General features: G+C 30.0%; 1 protein-coding gene and 1 long non-coding RNA gene across 3 annotated transcripts in view; both read left to right on the top strand.

The window, feature by feature from the left end:
• Positions 1–27318, top strand: part of LOC100262288 (probable disease resistance RPP8-like protein 2) — a 135040-nt gene that overhangs the window by 63105 nt on the left and 44617 nt on the right. For both annotated transcript variants that reach the window (XM_019218927.2, XM_059735717.1), the window contains one exon: positions 5245–5286. The gene's annotated coding sequence lies outside the window, so the exon portion shown is untranslated. The remainder of the gene's footprint in view (positions 1–5244; positions 5287–27318) is intronic.
• Positions 739–1852, top strand: LOC104877365 (uncharacterized). Its single transcript, XR_009465358.1, has 2 exons — positions 739–788; positions 1326–1852. It is a non-coding gene; the product is annotated as an uncharacterized LOC104877365 (long non-coding RNA).

Raw genomic sequence — 27318 nt, 5'->3', positions numbered from 1 at the left:
GTAGGATTTAATGGGCTTCTAAATCTAGTGGGGCTAAACATTATGGGTGGACTACATCTTGCCATAGATTTGCTCTTGAATCCAAGAAATCGTCATTGGCATGGAACAAGGTACCTACATTCATCTATCTACTTAGATCTCTTGAACTATCAATTTTTACTACTTGTCACTTCTTGAATTAACTTATATCACCAATATAGTTACTCTTGCTATATTTTTTAATATTATTTTATTTAAATTATAGCGTGCTTGAAAATGAAATACATGTTAGGATTGTGTATTTTCTCCTTTTATAAATTTGGAAAGCAACCTTTTCTTCTATTAAAACGAATCCATCTAGTGGCCTGATGACCATACTTCATCTTTCTTTGTAGACACATTAAGCCCTATGCATCGCTATTTCTCTCATATGTTTTTTCAATTTCATCACTTTTGTACATTTGATAGGTTTTAAATGCATGTGCAGAATCAATATATATTTGAAAAATAAAATAAAACAAATGCAAATATTTTTCTATATATATTCAATCCATATTAGGAAAATAGCAGTACCATTAAATGGTTACCCAACTCCATTGCTTTTGAACTAACTAGAACTTTAATTTTAAATATACAGTGGAAAGTTAAAACAACTCAGATTATCTCTCTTCAACATTGTAAGGATGATTTTTTTTTTCAATTTTTTTTATTGTTCTTTTTATTCCACTAACATGTTTTGTTTGATTTTTCTATTCATTTCAGAATCTTTATAAATGGTCGGATTGGATTGCAAGTTTGCCGCGAAAAAGGTAAGCCTGGAAGTTTGGAATTTACTTTTACCCTGGATGATTGTTGGGGTGTATAAATACATGTTTTCGTTCCTCTACGTGGATGTGATTTCTGCCAATTCAGCCTAGTAATTCATGGAAGTATTAGTCATTGTTCTTCTGCATAACAGTTAGTGATGCCAGAGAGAAGCCCAAGATCTTTTCACTGAAATTTCTCTTTAAATAATGAATCCCACTTCAGAACCTATTATTAGATTCAACAAAACAAGTTTATTTATTTTTTTATTTTATTTTTTTGCCAAATTAAATAACTTCAGCTTTTATTGAAGGGAAATCAATTACTTCTTTAGTTTTCAGTTTCTTAACAAACATATATTACTTCTTATGATTTTACTCTAAACGCATAAACCAATTGAAAAATGAAAATTGCCAGGTGAAATTTTTTTCATTATATATGAACTAATGCTGAGATCCTTGCTACAACTTTGTACATATATGCATGTTTAGTTTAGGTACCTAAAAGTTGGCCATGTGATACTCAGACCTGTGTTGTAATAGGTCAAACAGCAGAGCGCTCCAGGCAAGCAGTTGAAGAATTAGCCGCCGTTCTCAGATATCCAAGAAAAACTCGTGGCCAAAATCACATGTATGACAAGTGAAAGGCTAAAACTTGTTGGCTCTCTTTTTGTCTATTTTCATTGTTTATAATGTATGTTTGATCTTTCCAAACAGATAATTTGAGCATGCCAAACATGTTCGATAACCTGAAGATTATGCTGCAGCAGATTTTCCAGGGGCTTCTACCTCATGCTTGATTCCATGATGGAGTGATTGAAAGGAAACATAAGGCCATGCTATTAAAATCTCATGTATTTTAGTTAGCAATCTCTACTTTCAGTGATGGTCATACTACGGTTGAACATATTTATACTGTATCTAAACCAAAACCAGTGTGCTTATAAGTTTGTTGAATCAAATTATTAGATATTTGTTTGTACAATTATATGTCTATTAAGTGACAATTAGGATGATGTATTTGAAGGCTTTGCTTGGCATGCAAAAGTGTTATTGTTATTGGTTTGAAAGTGGTAGGTTTGGGCTTTTTGCAGGGTGATTTTATTTTTTAAAAAATCAATCCATTAATAGAACTTGTCTTTTAAAAAAGTGAACTTAACCTTTGGAAAATGAGGTCAGTATAAAACTTTTCAATGTCAAAAAAGACAATTTTAAAAAAGTGAATTGTCCATTCTATCCAGAATATGAACTCCATTCACCGAACAGAGAGCTCTGCTTGGGGTATTGCTGCCTAGGTGGTGGTATCTTTGATTAAGGTATCTTTTGATTTTCTTTACGGGACTGTTGAATTAGAATCAGTGTGCCTAGGTGGTGGTGTATCCATATAATACAAGGAAAGACAAAGTAACAAAAAACAGAAGGACAAACATAAAACTTTGGGCTACAGAGTTTCCCATGTATGATACGAGGTTTTCTGTGTTTTTTGAGTATCAGCTCTTGCTTTTTCGCATCCATTGAAGGTGGGGCCAGAGAGCAAATTAGGATGGTAGAGTCAGCTGAAAGGTTGGGTGACTTCCTCATTCAAAATGCTGTTTCCTTCGAAGGAGTGCACCAACAAGTTATACGTTTGCCGGCTGAGCTAATGCGGATGCAGTGCATCCTAAATGATGCAGATACAAGGCATGAAGATAATGCTGGAGTGCACAAATGTATTCCTGAAATTCAAAATGCTGCCTCTGTTGCTGAAGATACCTAGACCTGAGAGTCCCAACCAGTCAATTAAGAGGATTGTGTTTACTCCATAGGAACTCCAGTTCTTCTCCTTAGTCCCATCCAAAAATTAAGGTCTTATCTTTCTCCAGCCTACACCCCAACCTCAGGGCCATAATATCATAGCTCATTTGAAAACCTCCCTTTCGCGCACTCTAGACTTGTTCTACCCACTCAGCCGGCCGCCTTGGCAAACGACCACAATACCATTTGTTTCTTCATCAACTGCAATGGAGCCAGAGCTGAGTTTATCTATGCAGCTGCTCATGGCGTCACTGTGGTCGAAATCCTTGGGCCTGCCTACGTTCCTCCGATTGTCCATTATTTTTTCCTACACAATGGAACTCAGAACTACAGTGGCGTTTCAGAGCATTTGCTCGCAGTGCAAGTGATTGAGCTCCTTGATGGCATCTTTATTGGTTGCATTATCAATCACATGATTGTGGACTGCACGGCACATCCTTCTGGCATTTCTTCAATTCATGGTTGGAAATATCTCGGGGTTCCAATGAAATAACCCTATCTCCTGTTCTCTATCGCTGGTTTGTTGATGTTACCCAATACCAATTCGTCGGTCACTATCATTGAATACAGAGACAAAGCACAAGCCGCCCTCTATATTCAAAAAGTGGATGAATCTGTGTAAGCTTGGCAGGGAAATTGAAGCAATCCAAATCTGAGTGCAGGTGAAGAATTAATAACCAAATTAGGGTGCTTGTGATAACTCAACTTAATGATTTAATAATTTAATTCAAGTTATTAAATAGGTTAAGTATGTTTTGATAAGATACAGGTTAACTTCATTAATCTCCCATGAGATTTTGGTTAAATATACTTGAATTTCATTAGTTTGAAATTTTATCAAATCCCTTTCTTATTTTAAGTGATAGAGAAGACGAGTAAAAATAAAAAATGAAAATAGTAGAAGAGATATTTGATAAAAGTTCAAAACAATGAGAGGTATGTGTAATTTAGTCAAAAGCTCAACTAGGTGAATCAAATTAATTTAATAAAATATCTTAATATCATAACTTAAAATTATAAATAAATTTAAATATTCAGTCAAAATAAATAACTTATTCTTAAATTTAATTTTTTTTACCTTATTTGCATATATTTAGTAAAAATATATTTTATAATTATAACTCTATATCCATGATTAATTTTTTATAACAAATACTTTATGATTATCTTATATATATATATACACCTTATTTGCACATATTTAGTAAAAGTATATTTTACAATTATAACTCCACATTCATGATTATTTTTTTTTATAGCAAATATATATGTAATACTTGCATTTTCAAAATGGGGAAATGACTTCAAAAAATATGCTTTTAAATTTTGCTTAGAAAATGTTTTTTCAAAAAATATACTTTTAATTTTTGTTTAGAAAATGTTTGTAAAAATCGTTTTGAAAAACAATTTTTGATAACTATTACTCTCTAATGTTCTATAAAATAAAATTCTATTTAAGAATTTGAAATATTCTTAACATATTTTTATATTTTAAAAATAAATTTTATTTTATTTTTAATTATTCTCTATATTTATATAATTTTTTTTTAAAATAGTCATTATAAAATTAATAAGTTAAAACAACTAAAAGGATATTTTATGAAAACATTATATTTTATGGTTTTAAGAGTGAAAAACTATTTTCTATCTTAATTATCAAAAATATTTTCTTGTTTTGTTTTGTTTTTTTTCAATGGATAACAAATTATTTTTAAAAACACTTGTGTACCTTACTGTTTTTCCTTCTATTAACTTTCAAACGGCATGTCTTTCGGAAAAAGTGGTAACTCGGAAAAAATGCATTATTATTCTTGAAGACGAGAGAAAGATTCTGTGTCCCATTTTTTTTTTTCCTTTTTCATGTTTTTCTTTCGTTATCTCTCCCTCCTTTTTTATATTTTAGCGTTTGGATGGTTGAACAAAAGTCTTAGACTATGACGTGGCTGTCACGTGAAGGTGCAACTTTTTCCCTAAACGTTAAGAGTTAGTAGCTTACCCTTTTATGGATAAGAATTTGTCTTTGCAATTGGGAATAGGCACTGAGTACATTCTGGATTTTGTCATTTTTGATCCTTATTACAATACCTTGAGAGTTGAAGTCTCTAGTTCAATCTTGACACCTAAAAGCAGTTTTACATTTGGAAATGTAATGTAATGAAGAAGTTCAAAAAATCATATGGTAGAATCAAATTCTTTATTCACCTTTTTTTATTGATAGGTAATTACCTTTTTATTCATATTTTCTTCCCATGGGGACTCTTACCTGGAACCTCACTCAAACCCAAACCCATCCTCTACCATTTGATCCATGCAAAGGGCAGAATATTTTATTTACCTTGGAGTGGTTTTAGAGAACTTTGTTTATTCTTCTCTATTTGTGCATGCTAGGTTCTTAAGTTGGAGTTGTTTCATGTCATCATGTGTTGGGAACTCTGTAACCTGGGGCAATACTATAGCCTTAAGAGTTAGCAATATTATCATCCTTGATTAGGCCATTATAGAAATCCTGCAATCGTAACATAACCTGATTGAACCATAATTTTGACCAGCATCGACTTTTTTGTTATTGGATGTCAAATGTAGTTTTGTACTCTCTGCCTGAATGTTTTGGTTTTTTGAAGGTATTGTCCAATGAATGCTGCATTTGATAAAACCGTCTTTTTTGCAGGTTCAGTGATTGGGAGCAATTCTTCAGAGCTTCCCAAACAAGGTATGCTCTTACTGTTGGGCTTAAAAATTAATCATTAGTTTGACTAAAAGTAATAAAGAAAAACTCCTGACAAAAAACTTACAAAAATTTTTAGGAGCTATTGGAAGCAATAAAGAAACTTTCTTTATTAATTGATGTAATCCTTCTTTGTTTTGCCTATAAAAAACCCTTTTGTATTATTATTATTATTTATTTATTTTCAAATTAAAAATATATGTGATAATCGGTGCTTGCTTTCGTATATTTTTTCTTACTCTTTTTCCCCTTTGTGTTTGTGTGGGAGATTCTTGGAATGCTAAATCTGCCTTGCCAGAGTCAATATATATATAATGAGAAAGAGGAAAGCTGATTCTTAGATGGGAAATAGAACATCCATGAATGATGGAAGTCCTAGTTGGATTTGGATTTGGAGGTCCTAGTTGGAAACATTAGATTTGCCCTTGAAAACACTCACAATCTAAGGTTGTGTTTGGTTTAAAAAACGTTTTCTGGTGTTCATTTTATAAAATAAAGATTTAATATAGTTATTATTAATAAAATAAATTATTTAATATAAAAATATTTTTACTTATACTATTTTATGATTCAGTAAATAAATAAAATATTTACGTCTTACTTTTAAGATAATATTTGATTTCAAATATATATGAAATAATGTTTTATTCATATGTATATTTTTTTTTTCATATTTGTAATATTTGTATTCCTCTTATGTCGTAGGTGTCACTAGGTTTATGTGATTTTATTTCCTTTTTTGTTTTCAATTTTTTTTGTCCAGTTTTCTGAAGAAAAAATTGAAAAAATCAAATTGGTGTTTTGGCTTTTTCTATTTTTTGAGTTTAGTTTTCTAGAAAATGAAAATGGAAAAAATGAATTCATGAGTTAATATGAGACATGCACCATTGAATTTTTCTGAAGATAAAATCTAGCAGGATGCACTTTCCACCACCCTTGGAGCCTCCATCATGCACAGTTGAGAGGAGGATTTTCATGGGTAATCCATAAGCATCGTTTAGAAAAGGGAAGGTATGGAAGGTGTGCATGGTAACATTGAGATTGATATTTGGAATATGGGATTTCCTTGGATGCATGGTAATTGGAGATGGGATGGATACCATATTGAGATTGAAAGGTAGGTGTGGATGTTTTGGGAGAGTTTAAGGAATAAACACAATTCTTTTTTTTTTTTTTTTTTTAAAAAGAAGTGGAAAAAGAAAAATGAATATTGAGGGGATTCTTAGGAGATGAAGACACTGTTTGAAAGGAGATTTCACATGGGATTTTTTTAAGTGGGTTGCATCCATATATAGGCGACTTCTTTTCAGCAACACACATGGGAAGGTGGGAGTCTCCATTGGATTAAAAAAAGGCATCACCTCTTTGAAGAGGCTTCAAGGCAGCTACCACGGAAAGGATTTCTCTCAACCATGGACAACCTACACCATCGACAAGGGATCCACAACACGCACAAGCTTGTAAGTGAAGAGAGCAACGACCACACCACCATAGAGGAATTCTAGAGGAGGTAAGTTAGAATTTTTAGATTTTAGTTTTAATTTTTTGAAAGTAGAGTTTTTCTTATTAGTTTTGATTAATTGATACAATTTTCATTTTGTATTTCAATTTTTTTTTATAGAAATTTTAATAAGTTAGTATAGTCGACCCAAAGTTGTTTATTCATTTTTTAGTATGTTAACTTTGATTCTTGTTTGGTCCAATTTCAATTTGTGCGTTTTTAGGAGTTTTAGGTGATTAGTTTAATTGATCCTATAAGATAAAGTTTATACTTTTTTTAATTCCGAATTAGTTTAGTTTTAACCTATCTTTTAGTTTAAGTATGTTTGTGGTTTTAATTCATTAGTTTAATTAATCCTATTAGATAAAGTTTATATTTTTTTAATTTCGAATTAGTTTAGTTTTAATCTATCTTTTAGTTCAAGTGTGTTAGTGATTTTAATCCAATAGTTTAGTTAATCATGTTAGATAAAGTTCATGTTTTTAATTCCAATTTAGTTCAATTTTTATTTATTTATTTTAGTCTAGATGTGTTTGTATGTTTAGTTGATCATGTGCTAGTTCTTGATTTGTTATTCTCAATTTAGGCCTTTCTTAAATCCTAGTTGTTAATTCTTGATGAATATTTTCATTGACTTGTATGACCTAAGTTCTAATAGTTTATTGCTTTGGTAGTCCCTTGTCAAATTTACTTTTCAGAAGCCATAAAAAAATAGTGAAGATTAGCCTCCATTCTCACCACTTTAGTTTGCTTGGTTGTAAAAAAATTTACTTTGTGATTTTGTTTTCTTTTGTTTGCTTGGTATTTTGTTTCTTATGTTTTGTTGCTTTCAGATTAATTTCTTTTATTTTAAAATAAAATACTTTTCTCAAAAGATCCCTTTGAAAATCCATTTAAAAAAAAATACATTTAGAGTCCTTAGAATCAAAATATCATTTTCTTAAATAATATGCAACCATGTTTTGATTGATTTACATCTTTCTCAGTTTTCAATAAAAGTTATGGTTTTGAGTAAGACACGAATCCAACCTTGTGGTCCCAAATAAATGGGATAATTCTACGCTAGATTTGTGTATATCAATTGGGGAGTCACTACAAGAAAATTGACTTTCAGTGATAAAATATTTTGTCACTAAAAGTCTAAATTTCGTCTGCAAAAATATTTCCCAACGAAAAATGTTTCGTGTCACATTCGTCGCCCTAGACCCGTCGCTAAAAGTATCCCGACAAAAATCCTATTTCGTCGCCCAATATTTTCCCTGATGAAATAAAAATTTTGTTACTAAATATTTTCCCCAACGAAATTTTTCATTAACAAAAGTAAGAATTTTTGCCACTAAAAAATATAAATTTTTGTCCTCAAAGTCGTCAATACTTAGTGCTGACGAATTTATTTTGCTACCAAATATTTTTTGTAACAATTTAATTTCGTCTCCCTAGGCTTTGCAATCCCAACGAAAGTTCCATTTTGTCACTAAAAGTTTTTCTTGATGAAATAGATATTTCATTGCTAAAGGATTTTTTCAACTAAAATATTTATCATTAATACTGACAAATTCATTTCGTTGCTAAATTCTTTTATTTACAAAATGATTTCGTCCCTAAAACGTATGCCAGTGAATTATAAATTAGTTGTGGATGATACAACAATCTTCAGCAACAAAAATATTTCATCGGGAAATATCTTTAGTAATAATTTTTTTTTGTTAGGAAATGTATTTACATTTTTTATTTTTCATATTACAAATGTATGGTATTTGGTATTTAAAACATTAATTATAATAGAAAAGTTAATTCTGAAACCTGCTTACAAAAATCAAAATATATATCACATAACTTCATTGGTAATTAATATATGTAACCATAACATGTGATCATAGTAGTATAATATCTATGCTAATATAACTAACAAAATAAAGTATTAGTTTAACAAAGTGTCTCTCACAAAAAACTATATTAGCATAGGCAAAAAAAGGAAATGAACGTCCATCATATGCACATCATAAAAAAAGGGATCATGAGGACCCTTGGCTTGATCGTAGATGACGCAATATTTCTTCAAATTGTTGATGATGTTGTTGGTTTTGTTTTTGTACCAAGGCCTCCAATTGGTCAATTCGATCTTGTTGAGTCTCAAGTTGTTGTTGTTGAGTCTCCACAAGTAGTTGAGTCTCAACAAGTCTATGCTCCAACTCAATTTCATGCTCAGAAGATGATGGTCTAGATTTAGAAAATGAGATTGGTTTAGGGCCAAAACCAAGGCCCTTGACATATCCTGATTTTTGTCCCAAAACTCTCTCACAAATTTCTGCCTCAGTCATAGCCACAGCTCCTTCTGCAATAGGCTGGCGTTGGAGCTCCAACATCTTCTCCTATATATGCAAAATAAAAAATAAAACAAAAAAAAAAAAGAACCAAAACATAATTAATAAGTTAGTAAATTAAAATTTCCATTAAATTTGGGCATGATCTCCCATATTTAGTAGATATTTTTTAAATTATACCTACTATATATAATAAATATAAGCATTGGAATTTCAAATTAGTTAATAATCAAATTGATTTTTAGCACAACAAAACATCCAAGTGCCTTAATTTGTTATTATATGGCAAATAATAGTAGATTTCAAACAAGAATATAGTATTTTTATACAAACATTGTAACATCCCATAAGCACACATAATCCTAAACTTAATTTTAAGCTAAGAAATGCCTAAAAAAGTGTTTATAAACATGTTATCACATAAACAAGAATAATATATACATACTAAAATGGTGAAAATTCAAAAGTAGTTAGAATCTTAACTTAATTTTAAGTAAAGAAAATTATAACAAGAAGTTAGTAAGTTAAAAATCCTATTTAAATTTCAGCATAGTCCCTTAATATTATATTTCAAACAAGAATATGGTATGTTTATACAAACATTGTAACACCCCACAAACACACATAATCCTAAACTTAATTTTAAGCAAAGAAATGCCTAAAAAATTATCTAAACTTGTTATCACATAAGCAAGATTCCTATATACATACTAAAATGGTAAAAATTGAAAATTAGTTAGAATCTCAACTTAATTATAAGTAAAGAAAATTATAACAAGTAGTTATAAAGTTAAAAATCCTATTTAAATTTTGGCATAGTCCCTTAATATTAGATTTCAAATAAGAATATGGTATTTTTATACAAACATTGTAACACTCTACAAGCACACATAATCCTAAACTTAATTTTAAGCAAAGAAATGCCTAAAAAAGTATCTAAACTTGTTATCACATAAACAAGATTCTTATATACATACTAAAATGATAAAAATTGAAAAGTAGTTAGAATCTCAACTTAATTATAAGTAAAGAAAATTATAACAAGAAGTTGACAAGTTAAAAATCCTAATTAAATTTTGGAATAGTCCTTTAATATTAGATTTCAAATAAGGATATGATATTTTTATACAAATATTATAACACCCCACAAGCACATATAATCCTAAACTTCATTTTGAGCAAAGAAATTCCTAAAAAAGTATCTAAACTTGTTATCACATAAACAAGATTCATATATACATATTAAAATGATAAAAATTGAAAAGTAGTTAGAATCTCAACTTAATTATAAGTAAAGAAAATTACAACAAGAAGTTAATAAGTTAAAAATCCTAATTAAATTTTGGAATAATCCCTTAATATTAGATTTCAAATAAGGATATGATATTTTTTATACAAATATTGTAACACCCCACAAGCACATATAATCCTAAACTTCATTTTAAGCAAAGAAATGGCTAAAAAAAGTATCTAAACTTGTTATCACGTAAACAAGATTCTTATATACATAATAAAATGGTAAAAATTGAAAAGTACTTAGAATCTCAACTTAATTTTAAGCAAGGAAAATTATAACAAGAAGTTAACAAGTTAAAAATCCTATTTAAATTTTGGCATATTCTCTTATATTTCTTAGTTTTTTTCCAAAATTTGACCTATTATATATTCAAGTTAATAATATACTAATCCCTCTTTAATTCTTTACTATTTCCACAAATTTTTACCAACCACATAATAAAATATTTAACAATAAAGATTTATGATTAGTTAATGCCCAAACAAAAGTTTACTTCAAGGATTCTACCTAAGAAGAACCTAATTAGCTTGTAATCACACATTAAATAATATAAAAATTGAAATAAGAATCTAGTATACAAGTTGATATAATAATACTTTACAAGTACTAATAATCTTAAATGTAATTTTGAGTAAGAAAAGTTATAATAATAAGTTGGTAAGATAAAATTTCAATAGAAATTTTGGCATAGTCTCCCCTAATTTTTAGACTTTGCCAAATTTTCCCTGCTATTAATCAATTTAACAACATTGAACACCCAAGCAATCAATAACCAAATCAAAATTTAAAGATTTATGAAAACTACCAAGGAAGTGCCTTATTTATCATCACATGGTAAATAAACTATCATGATGACACTTCCACAAAGATTCATAATCCCAAACATGATTTAAACATAGAAAGCTATCAAAATAATCTTACATAATAATCTCTAGCCTCTTGATTTATCCATCCATCTTGACTTTTCCAATGAACTAGTTTGAATAGTTCAATTTGGCCAACCATCTCTCCATTCTCTGTTGACTGTCAAGTATTATGCATTAATATTAAGAATTATCAGTTATATGAATAACTAAAGAACCTTAGTTTTATATTTTACCACTTGTAGACCATGTTGGATAAATGAACGAGAGCCTCCTCGATGCTGAAAAGGCATCTTTGATCTATTTACTGAATTGATTGCTGAACGACGCTGTAATAATAGTTATTATTGAAAATAATATAAATATAGTTAGTAGAATATTCAATAAGAAATAGGTTTGAATGATTATTCATTGAAAACTTTACCTTAAATTCTTCACTTGAAAATCTATCACAAAGATAGTCCCAATCTTCTTGATTTGACACAGATTCATGAGGATTTCGTTTAGCCTCCACCACAGTTGGGAACTTTTTGAAGTGCTTGTGCAAATCGCATCTCCAATTTCTAAACCGGTCAGATAATTGTTTTTCTAAACTTTTCTTCACATGCTCTTGTGTCAAATCTAGGGCAAACTTTTCCTTCATAGTCAAACAAGGGAAGAACTAATATGAGATAAAGTAAGTTTAGAGATAACCAACAATTAGTTATAATTACAAGCTAAAAAAAATATATATTTCAAGCAACTTTACCTTGATTCGATCAAGCATTGTATTGATCTCAGCTCGAGGCATTTGCTTCCATTTTTCCACTCTAATAGGTGCATGTTGTCTCACTGTTAACCCAATCTCATTTGACAATTTCTCACAATATTTTCCTGTTTGCTTCCCATCTGATGGCTTGATTGTGATCGGAAGAGGTTTGCCCCCATTAGCTTCAATAAGTTTGTCAAGAATGACACCTCTAGTTTTGCCTCTTACATTTCTTTTATTAGGTGCTACCATGAAATTATTGATTAAACTTTAACAATTAATAAGAGTTAATAAAAAGACTAAAAATAAATTACATCTCATTACAATTTAAAATTTAAAAAAATAAAATAAAATATCTTACAAAATTATAATAAGTAAAATATATAATGTAAGAACAATTGGCCACATGCTATAACTATTACTCATGCTCCCAAATGGATTGAAACCATCTGTTGCAAGCCCTAATCGAACATTTCGAGGTTCTTGCGAAAACCAAGGGAATTGGGTGTCCATATCCTTCCAAGCTTCAGAATCTGCTGGATGCCTTAGGACTCCCTCCTCACTGATTCGTTTTTCTTTATGCCACCTCATATCTGATGCTGTATGCCTTGACATGAATAACCTTTGTAGCCTTGATTTTAGTGGAAAATGACGCAATACTTTTTGAGGAATTTTTTTACCTTTTCCATTACAGAACTTATATCGTGGCTCATCACACACTGGACATTTATCAAGAGTCTCATTCTCCTTCCAAAACAATGCACAATCATACTTGCATGCATGGATTGAATCATATCCTAAGCCCAAATCTCTTAACATCTTCTTAGCATCATAGTATGTCTTTGGAATGTTTGATCTTTCTGGAAAAGCATCAACTAAAACTTGGAGTAACATGTCAAAAGACTTGTCACTCCAACGATTGAGGACTTTAATATGCATTAACTTCACAAGGAATGTCAAAGCAGAAAACTTTTTACAACCCGGATACAATTCTTTATTAGCTTCACCAAGTAAGTAATCAAATTTTCCATGAGTAGTGGATTCCTCTAAGTTAATATCATTGTCTATGTGTCCACATGCATCATTTAATGCATCCACAACTTCATTAAGGATATCAGCATCAGTAGCGTCAACAATTTCTGTATCAACACCAATATCATTTTGCTCATTAGGTTGAGATTCATGTTCTTCCCCATGAAAAATCCATTTTTGATAACTTCTAGAAAACCCAAACCTAATCAAATGACGTTCAATTGTCAACAAATCATTGAATCGTGCATTTTGACAATCTCGACATGGACAACGTGTCTTGTTATCCCATCGCAAGTGTTCTTTTGCAACTTGAATGAATGACTTGACCCCTTCAACATAATCTCTAGATAACCTATTTGGCAACCACATCCAATCCCTATCCATTCTTATTATCCTGTAAATTAAAAATGAATCTCATATTCAATAAAGATAAAATATTGATTTCTATTTCTCAATCTTACATTGTTTTTCTCATATTATTTCATATGCCCAATATTGAATTCCATGAAATGTCATTTTCCCCAATATTGCACTAAAATTCAATTACCCAAGTCATTGGCTTGTTTTGAATAAGATGGAAACTTGGGCTTAACCAACATAAAACTCTAACTCACCTTACATATTTTGTTATATACATGTAAATGTTAAAATCTAATGCATGAGTTGTACTTCCTACATAAATTAGGTGGTGGTTCCTATCCCATTTAGGATTGCATAATATCTAAGAGTCAATCACCAAGTTGCTTCGATCCATTTTGAGAAAAAATCGGCAGCATTTCCCCATAGTTCTCCAAGTACACGACTTGGCCAAGGCACAAACAAACTATTAGTTAGCTTAATTAAGCAACTAACAATATGTCACCTTGTCCAAATATGCACCCAGAGAACAATAGGAATAACTGTCATAATCTTTCAATATGGACAAAGCACCAATCAGTGATTGAATAAATATTATGCATTCCTAAACTGTCCAAACGGACAATTCAAGCATTATTTGAAGACAAATCACTAATCATATGCTAGACATATAAGTTGTCAACTTGAATTTGGCTCAAAGAGAGTCATTTTCATAATTTTACAACTTATTTGTCTTTAAGTATATGATAAGATACACTTGTCCTACACTAATACTTGAACGAGATATCTAAGGTTTCATGCATGTAGTTTCATTATTAATAAAAAGATGTTTGTTGTTTTTCCTAAACTTATTTTATCAAGTTTAGTTCTTCTAACTTATATTGTCTTAATATGAAAAAAAATTATAATTACAAGATAAAGATAATGGTATAATTAACATTCCAAGATATAATACATAATAAATAAAATAATTAAAAATGATTTTTTTTAATTACAAATTATAAAGGGAATTATGTAATGTACCATTTTAACATAAGTTGTAGAAACTCTAAATAATTCATTTTGTGATAATAAAAATGTAAATGAAAAGCACTACATTTTTACCTAATCCTTGAAGCAAATCTAGGCAACAATGTGGTAAAGCACAAATAAATAAAATTATATAAACATGTCATTTATAAATTTAATTGATAGAACATATAGATGATATATAATATTAATCCATTATATAATATCTAATATATTGAAATGGATAGGTCAAAGGTAACAAATCAAATTTTATTTATTAGCTTAAAATTCTATTTTCTTATCAAAATGTATTTTCCTTAATTAAATTAACTTTAAAAAAATAACAATTTTATTTTAAATATTATTCTTTTGATTGAAATTACTTAATCCATGCAAAAATTACTCCTCCCTAATAACTACTTTATTATTTCGTATTATTTTACTAATAAAGTGAAATTAAATAAATTAATTAAAATGATGACTTTTATTTATTAATATAATGTTTGGATTAACTCACAAAAATTATTTCATTTTTTTAATATTCTTTTTTTCATTGAAATTACTTAATCCATGCAAAATTACCCTTCCCTAATAACTACTTTATTATTTTTTATTATTTTACTAATAAAGTGAAACTAAATAAATTAATTCAAATGATGACTATTTATTTATTAATATAATGTTTGGATTAACTCACAAAATTATTTCAGTTTTTTAAACTACCATAAACTAGCATTATTTTAACTAATTTTCTATAAACTAATTTTTAATAACCTAATTTATATTCTCTCACATCTAGTTTTTTCTATATAATTTGCTTGTTTCCACTCGTCAAAAATTTTATTCTACTCTAAAAACCTGAATTTTAACTAAAATTATTTTTACATTAGTTTACATTTTCAATTTCAAATTATTTTTAGCTCAACTCAAACCAAATTATTAGAAAATTTTGTTAAGAAATTAAGTCCATTGGAGAGAAAGAAAAATAAATACTTATTAAATTTAAACACAAATTATTTCAACATTTTAAGTGAAATAAAGAGAATAATCAAGTATTAACAAACATGTAAACAAATAAAAAAAAACCAATAAAAATTATAAGGGGAACATACCGGTGGTAGATTTCTGTAGTATAACAGACCTATGAAAATGGCAGATAAGAAGCTTTGCCGGCTCGGTAAACTTTGGTGGAGAATGGTGGATATGGCTTGTAAGTGGGAAACGATTTTTTAAGAAGGTAGATGAGATGGTGAAAATGGTGGAAGGTTCAGGAGGTTATGGTAGATGTTAGAGATGTGGTGGGAAGTGATGCTCTTTTTCATTTTCAAAGTTGCAGGCAAATGATGGAGAGTTGGTGAGAAAGTCTTCTCATTTTTCAAAGTCCTAGTGCTACGTGGGTGCTTGGGAGATTTGTTTTTTTCTTTTTTATTTCACTTTCTTTTCATTTCATTTCCCAACCAATACTCCACACCATCCATTGTGCCGTCTCTGCAACCAAATCTCAGAAGCTTGCTGCTACAACTCGGCGCATTTAATGCATTTCATGATGTTTTATGTTTTATATTATTTAAAATTTAGAATTTAAAATTTTTAAAATTAAAAATATAAATTAAAAATTAGATTAAAAATAAAATTGAAACTTTATTATTTGCCTATTATTGGGACTATTTATTATTTAAAATTTAGAAAATAAAAAAATAAAAAAATTAGAATTTATAAATTACAAATTTGACTAAAAATAAAATGTAAGATTTATGAGTTTTGTATTATTTAAAATTTAGAAATTTAAAATTTAAAATTTTTAAATCAGAATTCATATATTCGAAATTAGAGTAAAATAAAAATTGAAATTTAAAGTAAGGAATAAAAATCATAGATTAAATATTTTATTAAAAAACATATAAAAGTGTAAAACAATCCTTAACAAATTAGTAGCTATAATAATTGCTACTTTTGTGGCATAATTTATTATCTTATTTTAGTAGTTAAGCTAAAGATCATTAATAAATCATAAAATTATTTAAAAATTAAACTAATCAATTGTTAATTAAGAAGTGGTTAGATACCTTACATTTTTTTTTTTTATGTATATAATATATTACTAATATAAAATACATTTTTTATTTTCTAAAATAATAATATAGTAGTTATGCATATGGTACAATGTATATGATATTTAACTTACAATCATATATTCATTAATGATATATGATATCTTTATAAACATAAACCATATTTGGAATTTACGTCAATAGAATATCTTGACAAAAATTAGGTTATTATTTGATAATTTCTAATATTAACAATTATTTAAAAACTAAACAATAATTAAAAAAAATATTTTTATTAGGTTAATCTAGGTAATTAAATATTAATATAAATTTACTTTCAAAGTGAATAAGCCTAAGTGCAACGATTCGTGTCAACAAGTCATCTTTATCTTTTTTTCATTTTCTTTCTCTTATATTTCAAACAAAAATATCAAATGCAATAAAACACTATAAATATAAATGATATACTATTTTATGATATGTTACAATTATTTAGATAACTATATTTGTTTTACATGTTTTATTAAAAAATTGTATACAAATATAAAAACTTCTTTACAAGTTAGTATACAACATTTACTATTTTGTGATATAATTTATGATTTTATTTTTAATAAGTAATCATTTATGATAAATTAATATTTAACAATTAAAAATAAAAATTTATAATGAGATCAATAAAGTGTTCATACTTCCCAAGCTTACGAAGTTAACTATACACCACTAGGATAGTCATTTATTTGAGTTATTAAAGTGTCTACATTATATATAATTATGTTTACACCTAAATTTTATATACATTTTAAATATTAAAATATTAAGATAAAGTTTTAATAAATCTATTAATTTTAAATGTTTGATTTTATTTTCCATTTAATTTATTATTGAAAGCACAAAAATCATGAATGAAATAAAAATATAATAATTATTCACATATTATAAAGTAAATAAATTATCATTTTAACATTAAATATGCTTTCAAATACTGTTGATTATTATAAAATATTACAATTTATATCATTCATATATTAATTTCTTCATATACCCATTATAATATGTGTGTGTATATATATATGACACATTTTTTATTTTGTTATTAATATTATAGTAGTTAGGCATATAATGCCATATATCATATCATATAATATTTAACTGCAATCATATATGTATTGATAATATATGATATTTTTTATACACACAAGTATTATTTGAAATTCTATGCAAATATAATGTCTTTATAGACATTAGGTAATTTATTTGATAATTTCAATTATGAAAAACTATTTAAAAACCAAGTAATAATTATAAAAATCTATTAATTTAAACTAGGTAGTTAAATATTAGTATAAATTTACTTTAGACGACATGATTTTGAATGAGAACAAATTAGAGGATCATTACTTATTCATAGCTAATTTAAGTTCAATACTACTATATTAAACTTGCAAAAATAACTTTTACATTGTATAATAAAAAAGATTTAAAATTATTTATGTTTGGTTAACATCATATAATAATATTGAAATTTAAATAAATTTATATTATATCTTGGATTATTTGTTATTATCTATATAAAAAAAATATAACATATATATTACACTATAAAAATTAATTGCTTAAATAATTTACCTTTTTATTATTTCATAACAATACTATTATTACATAAAAAAACATTTAAATTTCTATAAATCTATATTCTAGTATTTAATTTTATGAATCTTTAATTAGTATTATTATTATATATATAAATAAAATATTATAATTTAAATATCAAGTCTCAAAAAATACGTATTATATTATTTTATAGCATAAACCTTTTATCTATTTGTCAATATGACTTATTACTATTACAATTTAGCAACACTATTCAGTGACAAAATTACTCATTTTGTCAGAAAATAATATATTTACTGATGAAACCATTTTGTAAGCAAATATGGATAAAAATTTGTAACTTTTAGTAAGGAAATTATTTTCGTCACAAAAAAATTGTATTTAGTAACAAATATTTTCGTTGGCAAATAGTTTTTTTTTCATCACAATAACGTTTGCGCCAAAAAAAAGCCGCCAAATTTTCCCGCCATGTCTTTTGGCGACGAAAAATTCAAATTCGTTACCAAAAGTTTTCAGAAATTTGACATTAGCAACGATATCTAAAATTTCATCGGTAAAAGTTCCTTTTAGCGACAAAATTACAATTCGCCCCTAAATTTTTGTCAGGAAAAATAAGTTTTCTTGTAGTGAGTTGGTAGAACCTCGACATAAAATCATTTTTCAAAACTCTTCCTTGTTGCCAGTTTTCACTCAATCACTGATCCTTTTAGATTTAAAATTCATTTTAGTAACTTTAGATTATTTTAAAAAAAATTCTAAAACTTGTATGATTTTCCTTACTTCTTGAACTTGAATTTAAAATTTCGTTTGAGTTAGAAAGTAATTCTGGAATAGAAGATATAAATGAGTTTTTTAGAGGGCTCTATTTTCACCTAGTTTTAGACACCTGAAATATTTTTGTAAAAATAAAATAACAGATGACTTTTTGAATTTGATTCGATACTTTTCCTTAATTCTAGACTTCTTGAAATTGATCTTAGTCATATAAAATATTAAAAAATATGCTTTTTTTGAGGGAGATATGATTTTTCAAAGCCGTACCTACTGTATATAATGGATTCTAGACATCTGATTATCTGGAGTGTTTTAAAAATGTTTTTGAGTACTACCCGACTCTAAATTTGTTTTTCTTGTGATTAGACACTTTGAATGATGAGTATGATTTTTTGTATGATTTTATGTGATCTCTTATTATTTTTTAAAAAAATTTGTATATGCATGCCACTTTTTTTTTACCTAATCTGGACTTTATAGAACTTGTAGGTGTCTTTGCTGAAATATTTCATTTGAATGAGTGTTTGGATTTTGGTATGTTGTTCTAGATGTATGGGAGTTGTTTCTTGAATTTTTTGTAATTAAATTACGTACCAAGACCTTTTTTTAGAAATTGTTTTATGATGCTCCCTTTTCTAATTGCATGTTGATGATCTTGTACATTGCTTGAATTGGTTATTTATTTTTGGAGTGACTCGACTTACCTTGGCTCAATTTTGGATTTGATACTGTATATTAGACATAATAAAGATTTTATATAATTTATACTTGTCCTAATCACTTTAACATTTTTGGAGGAATCTTATAAATTATGCATGCTATCCAGGTACGTTCTCTATCTCTTACTTTTCAGAATTTTATGAACATGCATGTTGTTGTGAGCCTTATTTGTGTTTGATTCCGTCCTTGGGTGTCTAGATGCCTGTTCGATTTTGCTCTGATAAGATACATGTCATATGCTATATTTCTATGCTAACTTTAATGTCTTATGATAGCGCTTGAGAGGCAGTCCAGGTACATATCCTAACCTTCCTTGGCGATTGTGATTTGATTTCTTTTTTGGCATTCTAGTTTCGAAATCACCTTAACCTACCTAGGTACATTCAATTAATTGATTAATTTCCATTTCTCCCTCGACTTAGCTAGTAGAGACCTCTTTAGGGCTTAGAGGGGTGCTACCTATTTGAGGTACATTCCCAATAAGTAACTTGATCATTGGACCTAGACTTGGGTTTTTCAAGACTTGTTTTTCCAAAACTATGAAGTCACTTCTTTAGGGTTTTCTTTCTTGTTTTATTTTCCTTTTTAAAATAAAATAAAATAAGTGGCGACTCCAACTTTTCTAAAACTAATTTTTCACTAATAAAAATGAGTCTCACCTTTTGAGTGGGAATGCACGTGAAAAATACAGGTCCACAGAGAGTAATGGCAATGCTAAACCTGAGCTACATCGATTTGCCTCATTATTTGAAAGTGTGCTTTCCTCATTTAAGACTCTTCCCAGAAGATTATGTGATCTCCTAAATAAAACTGCTTCTTTTATGGACTGTTGAGGGTTTTGTGCCTGAATAAGATGACCAAAGAAAGAAAGACGTGGCTAAGGTTTACTTGAATGAGTTAATCGATCAATAGAAACTTGATTCAAGTAGTGAGAATAAGTGTTAATGAAAGGGTAATGGAATGTCGGGTTCATGACTTTGTATGAGAGTTGGCTATTGAAAAGGCAAAAGAACAAAACTTCATTGGAACTAATATTACAGATCATCAACCCCCGTCCACCAGTTCATCTCTCTTTTAATCTAAATCCCGTCGACGAAGTATTTATTCTCACTTTGAGAGGTGCGGTTCCATTGAACATTTAACTCTATATCTTCACTCTCTCTTATTTTTCAATTTGGGGGAAACTTGTAAAGCATCACAACTAGATTTCATTTCCAAATGCTTCAAAGTGCTTAGAGTGTTGGATTTGGAAGGTTTAGAAATTGAATGCCTGCCAAGTATAATTGGGGGATTGATTCATTTAAGATACTTGGGATTAAGGAATACTAGTCTGAAAATGCTCCCACCATCTATAAGCAACCTAAGGAGTTTGCAGACTTTGGAGATAAACAATCTTAAACAAGTGCCAAAAGTGATATGGAAGATTGAAAACATGAGATATCTTTACATTGAGGGGTAAGAGGAAGATGTTTCACTACAAATTGATACATTGCAAAATCATCAAATCCTGTCAGGCATAACCTTCAACCAATGGATCGAGAACAATTCAAGAAAGTTAACTTGTCTTGGGAAATTGAAATTAGAAGGAAGGTGTGAGGTAGAAGGGGCTGTGTTTTCAAACTCCATTACCAAGCTACCTAGTCTTAAATCCTTGTACCTTAAGGCATCAAATGAGTCTAGCATTCCATCCCTTGCCATAAGCTTTTGTCTCCATCTTTGTAAGTTGGACATAAAGGGACACATGCAAAAATTGCCTGAAACCGTTGAATTCTCACCAAATCTTACACAATTGACATTGGAAGCTTCTAGGCTAGGTTGTAATCCTATGCCTGTTTTAGAGAAGCAACCAAAATTGTTGATTCTTAGATTAAGGCCAAACGTATACCTTGGAAAGAAAATGCAAGTGTTTGCAAATGGGTTTCCTCAACTCAAAGTACTTCAACTTTCAAAGTTACAAGGATTGACCGAGTGGAATATAGGGCAAGGTGTAATGCCATGGCTTATGCAATTACAAATTCATGGTAATGTGAGGATCTTAGGATTTAATGGGCTCCTAAATCTAGTGGAGCTAAACATTATGGGTGGATTATTTCTTAAAGTGAGAACCATGCATTTGCTTTTGTTGAATGGCGAACTTCGTCATTGGGATCTTACAAGGTACCTACATTCATCTATCTACTTAGATCTCTTGAACTATCAACTTTTACTACTTGTCACTTCTTGAATCAACTTATAAGACCAATATAATTACTCTTGCTACATTTTTTGTAATATTATTTAATTTAATTTATAGCATACTTGAAAATGAAATACATGTTAGGATTCTGTATTTTCTTCTTTTATAAATTTGGAAAACAACCTTTTCTTCTATTAAAACGAATCCATCTGGTTGCCTGATGACCATACTTAACCTTTCTTTGTAGACACATTGAGCCCTATGCATTGCTATTTCTCTCACATGTTTTTCAATTTCATCATTTTTGCACATTTGATAGGTTTTAAATGCATGTGCAAATCCTATATATGTTTGAAAAATAAAATAAAATGGATGCAAATATTTTTCTATATATATTCAATCCATACTAGGAAAATAGTAGTACCATTAAATGGTTACCCAACTCCATTGCTTTTGGACTAACTAGAACTTTAATTTTAAATATACAGTGGAAAGTTAAAACAACACAAATTATCTCTCTTCAACAATGTATGGATGATTTTTTTTTCAATTTTGTTATTGTTATTTTTTTTTAGCTGACATGCTTTGTTTTATTTTTCTATTCGCTTCAGGGTTTATAGAAATGGTGTCTTTAGATGTTGGATTTATCATGAAAAAGGTAAGCCTGGAAATCTGGAACTCGCTTTTATCATGGATGATTGTTGGGGTGTACAAATGAATGTTTTTGTTCCATTACTTGGGTGTGATTTCTACCAAGCAAGCTAGTAATTCATGGCCAAGTATTATTCCTTCTTCTTCTGCATAACAATTATTGATGCCAGAAAGAAGCCCAAGATATTTTAACTGAAATTTCTCTTTAGCTAATGAATACCACTTCAGAACATATTTTTAAATTCAACAAAACAATTTTTTTTGCCAAATTAAATAACTTCAGATATTTGTTGAAGAGAAATTAATTACTTCTATAGTTTTCAATTTCTTAACAAACATATATTACTTCTTATGATTTTACTCTAAACGTATAAAACAATTGAAAAATGAAAATTGCCAGTCTGATGAGTTTTTTTTCATTATTTGAACAAATGCTGAGATCCTTGCTACAACTTTGTACATTTATGCATGTTTAGTTTAGGTGCCTAGGCCATATGATACTCAAACGTGTGTTGCAACAGGTCAAACAGCAGAAAGCTCCATGCAAGTAGTTGAAAAATTAGCCAACTTTCTCAAAGATCTAAGACATCGTTGTGGCCTAAATCACAACATGTATGACAAGTGAAAGGCTAAAACTTGTTGGCTCTCTTTTTGTCTATTGTCATTGTTTATAATGTATGTTTGATATTTGCAAACAAATAAATTGAGCATGCCAAACATGTTCGATAACTTGAAGATTATGTTGCAGCAGATTTGCCAAGGGCTTCTACCTCATGCTTGATTCCATGATCGAGTGGTTGAAAGGAAACATAAGGCCATGCAATTAAAATCTCATGTATTATAGTTAGAATGTCTACTTTTAGTGATGGTCATGCTAAGGTTGGACAATATTTATACTGTATCTAAACTAAAACCAGTGTGCTTTTAAATTTGTTGAATCAAATTATTAGATGTTTGCTTGTACAAGTATATATATATATATATGGTCTGTCAATCTGCTATTAAGCTCTAGATTAAAACCTTAAAATGAGTTCGATTTTTAGAACCATGTCTAGGAAATCTACTGATTCTCAAGATACTGTTGTAAACAGTGAAGAGGTCAATTATCCTAAGATCCAAAATAATTTAGATGATTAGAAGTTACCCAAGGTATCTAATCAAGAAATTTATAAGAAAGAAACCTTTAGGTTCTTTACAGACTACACCATTAGAACCTCTTAAATGTCAGTAAGTTTAGAACAAGACGATCAAGTCATAAGACTCTTGGATAGTAAGTCCGTAGAGAAGCATAAGAAAGACCACTACAACTTCATACACTTTGGTATGATTCAAGTTGCAGCTAAGCCTTTGACAAGATTAGGTTTAAACACCTTTATTGTCATGTGTCTAAGAGATAATAGACATCTCGACTATCGAGATTCTATTATAGGTGCAATCCAAACTGGACTGCATGATGGCCCTATTTACTTCCAGTGTTTCCCTAACTTCACAGTTAGACTAAGAGATGCCAACATCTTAGATTTGGTTGTCCTTCATATTAAAACCCATGGTTTTAAGTTCAAGAAAGGAAACAATCTTGTTTCCATCATCACCAGATTTGCCTATAAGAGCATGACCACAAGCGTTGGATCTGGAGCTCTGTGCACCAGTCCTAAGGGTAAGACTACTCTCTTCCACTCTGATATGCTAGACAAGTCAAACTTCATAATCCCCAAAAAGATCAAGTGGAGAGTTTCTTGAAAATTGGCATTTTGCTAATGTCGTTCCAGCCATAGAGTAGAGATCTGAAATGATTGAACAGATTATTCAATATCCTGATGAAGGAGGTGATCCGATTTTCTCCAACTCTTTCTGTCATTCTAGCAGCCTTAGAATTTTAGATTTTGAGCCCTCTAAAGCTTCAAGCTCATCTATCCCAGTAAGGACTAGTAGGGTAAAAAAAGGTTCTAGTTCAACAAATCCTAAGAATATTAAGTTAACAGGTGTTAGAAGTCACACCAACTTGGCCAGACCATTTTACACAAAGAAAAATGAGTCTACACAAGAATCACATCAAGATGAGTCCCCTAATATGTCTCCTACGTATTCCCAGATGATTAACACTATAAGCTTTGACGATAAGGACTTTGAGATCAACAAGGATCTTTTAAGAAATGACTTTTATTCTGAAGCCAATAAGGAAAGAAAAGATTGGTTCTTTAGCACTATCCCTAAAGACATTAGAACCCTCTAGTAAGAAGAATTCTATGTGTACTTAAGACAAGAAAAGAAATCATTAATGATTACTACTCAAAAAGTGCTCTTTGATAGCTTGTAATTAATCATTTTAAACACTTTTGAGTAGTAGTTTTGGCCTTTTAACTCAATTGGCATGTTAAGGACCCTTGCAATCAATTTTAATCACTTTGTGTAAGTTTTGGTGTTTTTGTTAGTAATTTGATCACCAAAGCAATCCAAGATTGAGGCTATTCTTTGGAATCTTGGGAAAAGCAATTGGAAGCTCAGAAAAATGAAGAACTAAAGCTTTGAAGCCCTTTTCCAAGAGTTGATCCGGAATGCAAGGAGAAAAAGTAAAGAGAATCTGCCATGAAGCATATTCTTGATGACAGTCGTGGCAGCCACTTTTGGAGCAATTTATGAGGTCCAATTGATGCATTCTATATACCATTTCAAAGCTTAGGAAGTCAAAAATCCAATGCTTCAAACGGTGCGCAATTTGGAGTTGAAACGAAGAAGTTATAGCCATTGCAAGTCAATCACTCTAAGCTGAAGGAAGCATTTTGCAAAGTGTTGCGAAATCACCCTTTTGTTGCGAAGTGATTTCGCAGCCTTTTTGTACAGTGTGGTGGATTTCCTCCTGAAGTTGCCCAATATATGCGACAAGTTGGAAGCTGAGAACCTCAAGATGGAAGCCAACTTCGCAGCCTTGCGAGAATAGCCTTTTGTTGCGAAGTGATTTCGCAGCCCTTTTTGAGTGTCTGCGAAATCTCACAGACATCATTTTCTCTTGTGAAATGGTCCGTAGTGCTTCACGATATTTGCTATCGACATTGGGAGATATTTTCCATCAGATTTTTGTTGTCTAAATCCCAAAATACTCCTTGTAAGCCACCAATTACAAGATTCCTTAGCTTTTAAGTTAGTAAAAAGAGAAAATATCCATGTAATAATTAGTTTTATATTATGTTCATATAAATACCTCTCGAGAGCCTGTTCTCAGGAGAGGAGACCTTTTGTAAAGTTTTGGGAAAGCAAGTAAAGTTCAGGTCCTTTGTTTTGCCTTACCTTCTCACTTTGTATTTTTTATTTCTTACTAAGTTATGCACTCTCTGAGGAATTTTCCCCAGAGAATGAGTAACTAAACCTTTAGTTCCTTGGAGCTAAGGTTGCCGGGGAAGGTTCCAAGTGCAAGAATGCAAAGCTTTGTGGTTTCAGCCATTAATGAAGAGGAAGTGAAATCCTTTAGTGATTTTTATGTTTTTAGTTAACTTAAAACACCTTAGAGTCACTTGGGCCAACACTTGGTAAGGCAAGTGATTTCCAACCATGGAGATGCACTAGTTTACCCCTTGCGAGCCTCTGGGAGGTGACTTTAGGGTAGGATTTTCTGGAATTGCCAACACTTGGTAAGCTTTTGGACTCCAATGAGACATCCATTAGTTATCTCTTGCGAGCTTGAGAAGGGAAGTCCAAGGTTAAAGATCACCTTGAATGGTTAAGGCTTAGTGAGAGGCTTGAACCATTGCAAGTTGCATCAGTGAGAGAATTAAAGTTGAAATCTAATCAAAGGATGTATCTGTACAACACCGGTTAGAGAATTGACTATAGGTTGAATCTCTAACGCGAGGAAATGAACCATCTGACCGGAGCTATGTCTTTTGCATGAGAAACCACCCCAGTGAACCTAACTCTCCAAGGAATGTTTTTCTTCCTAAGTTATTCCCATTACTTGTTTTGTTAGTTAGTTTAAATCTAAATCTTTACCAATCAAAGTTTGTGTTTTATTTCTTAAGCTAACCTTGAAATGAAACAAGACCAATTCACTTTGAATTGGTATCATTGATAACTTACTAATCCTTCCCAGTGAACGATCCTAGAGCAGCTATACTATAGTAGCTTTTTCTTTGCTACCCTAGTATATGGTGTAATAGGTTATAAATTTTGTTGATTACTCCCTTATCCAAGGAGCACCAGCTGGACGTGAATCAGCTGAGACACCAATTGGGCATGAATCAAATGGCGCTGTTGCCGGGGAAGGTGTCAAGTTTATAGTGATACTATTTTAGAGCACTTGTGATTTTCATCACAAGTTGGTAACGTTTCTTTCACTTTACTAATTCTCATTCTTTCTTTATTTATTCATAATCCAAGTTTATCTTTTAAAATTTAGCCTAGTTTAATTTTGTTGTTGTAGCCCTGTTTCCTTTTGTTGTCCTTTATTTTCATTTAAGTTGCAGATAGATACTAGTTGTGTATGCCAAAGTGGATACGAGACAGTGGAGGAAGGCTTGTTAAGTGTGATACACCTCATAACAAAGAATTCGAATTGAGCTTGAATATCATGGAAGCTACACTTGAAGATCAACATAGTCACCAAGGTCGTCAAGACAATCTCAATGAATTCAGATCAATGAGGGACCGCATGCATCCACCTCGTATGAGTGCACCATCATGTATAGTGCCCCCTACAGAGCAGCTAGTGATCAGACCGTATCTTGTTCCACTTCTACCAACTTTCCATGAGATGGAAAGTGAGAATCCCTATGCACACATCAAGGAATTTGAAGATGTTTGTAATACATTCCAAGAGGGAGGAGCTTCAATTGATTTGATGAAGCTTAAGTTATTTCCTTTTACTTTAAAGGATAAGGCCAAAATTTGGGTTAATTCTTTAAGGCCAA

This window comes from Vitis vinifera, chromosome 3, assembly GCF_030704535.1.
Source record: "Vitis vinifera cultivar Pinot Noir 40024 chromosome 3, ASM3070453v1".
NCBI classification, from domain to species: Eukaryota; Viridiplantae; Streptophyta; class Magnoliopsida; order Vitales; family Vitaceae; genus Vitis; species Vitis vinifera.
The sequence above is the reverse complement of the archived record's forward strand: the minus strand, read 5'-3'. Positions and strand labels throughout refer to the sequence as shown.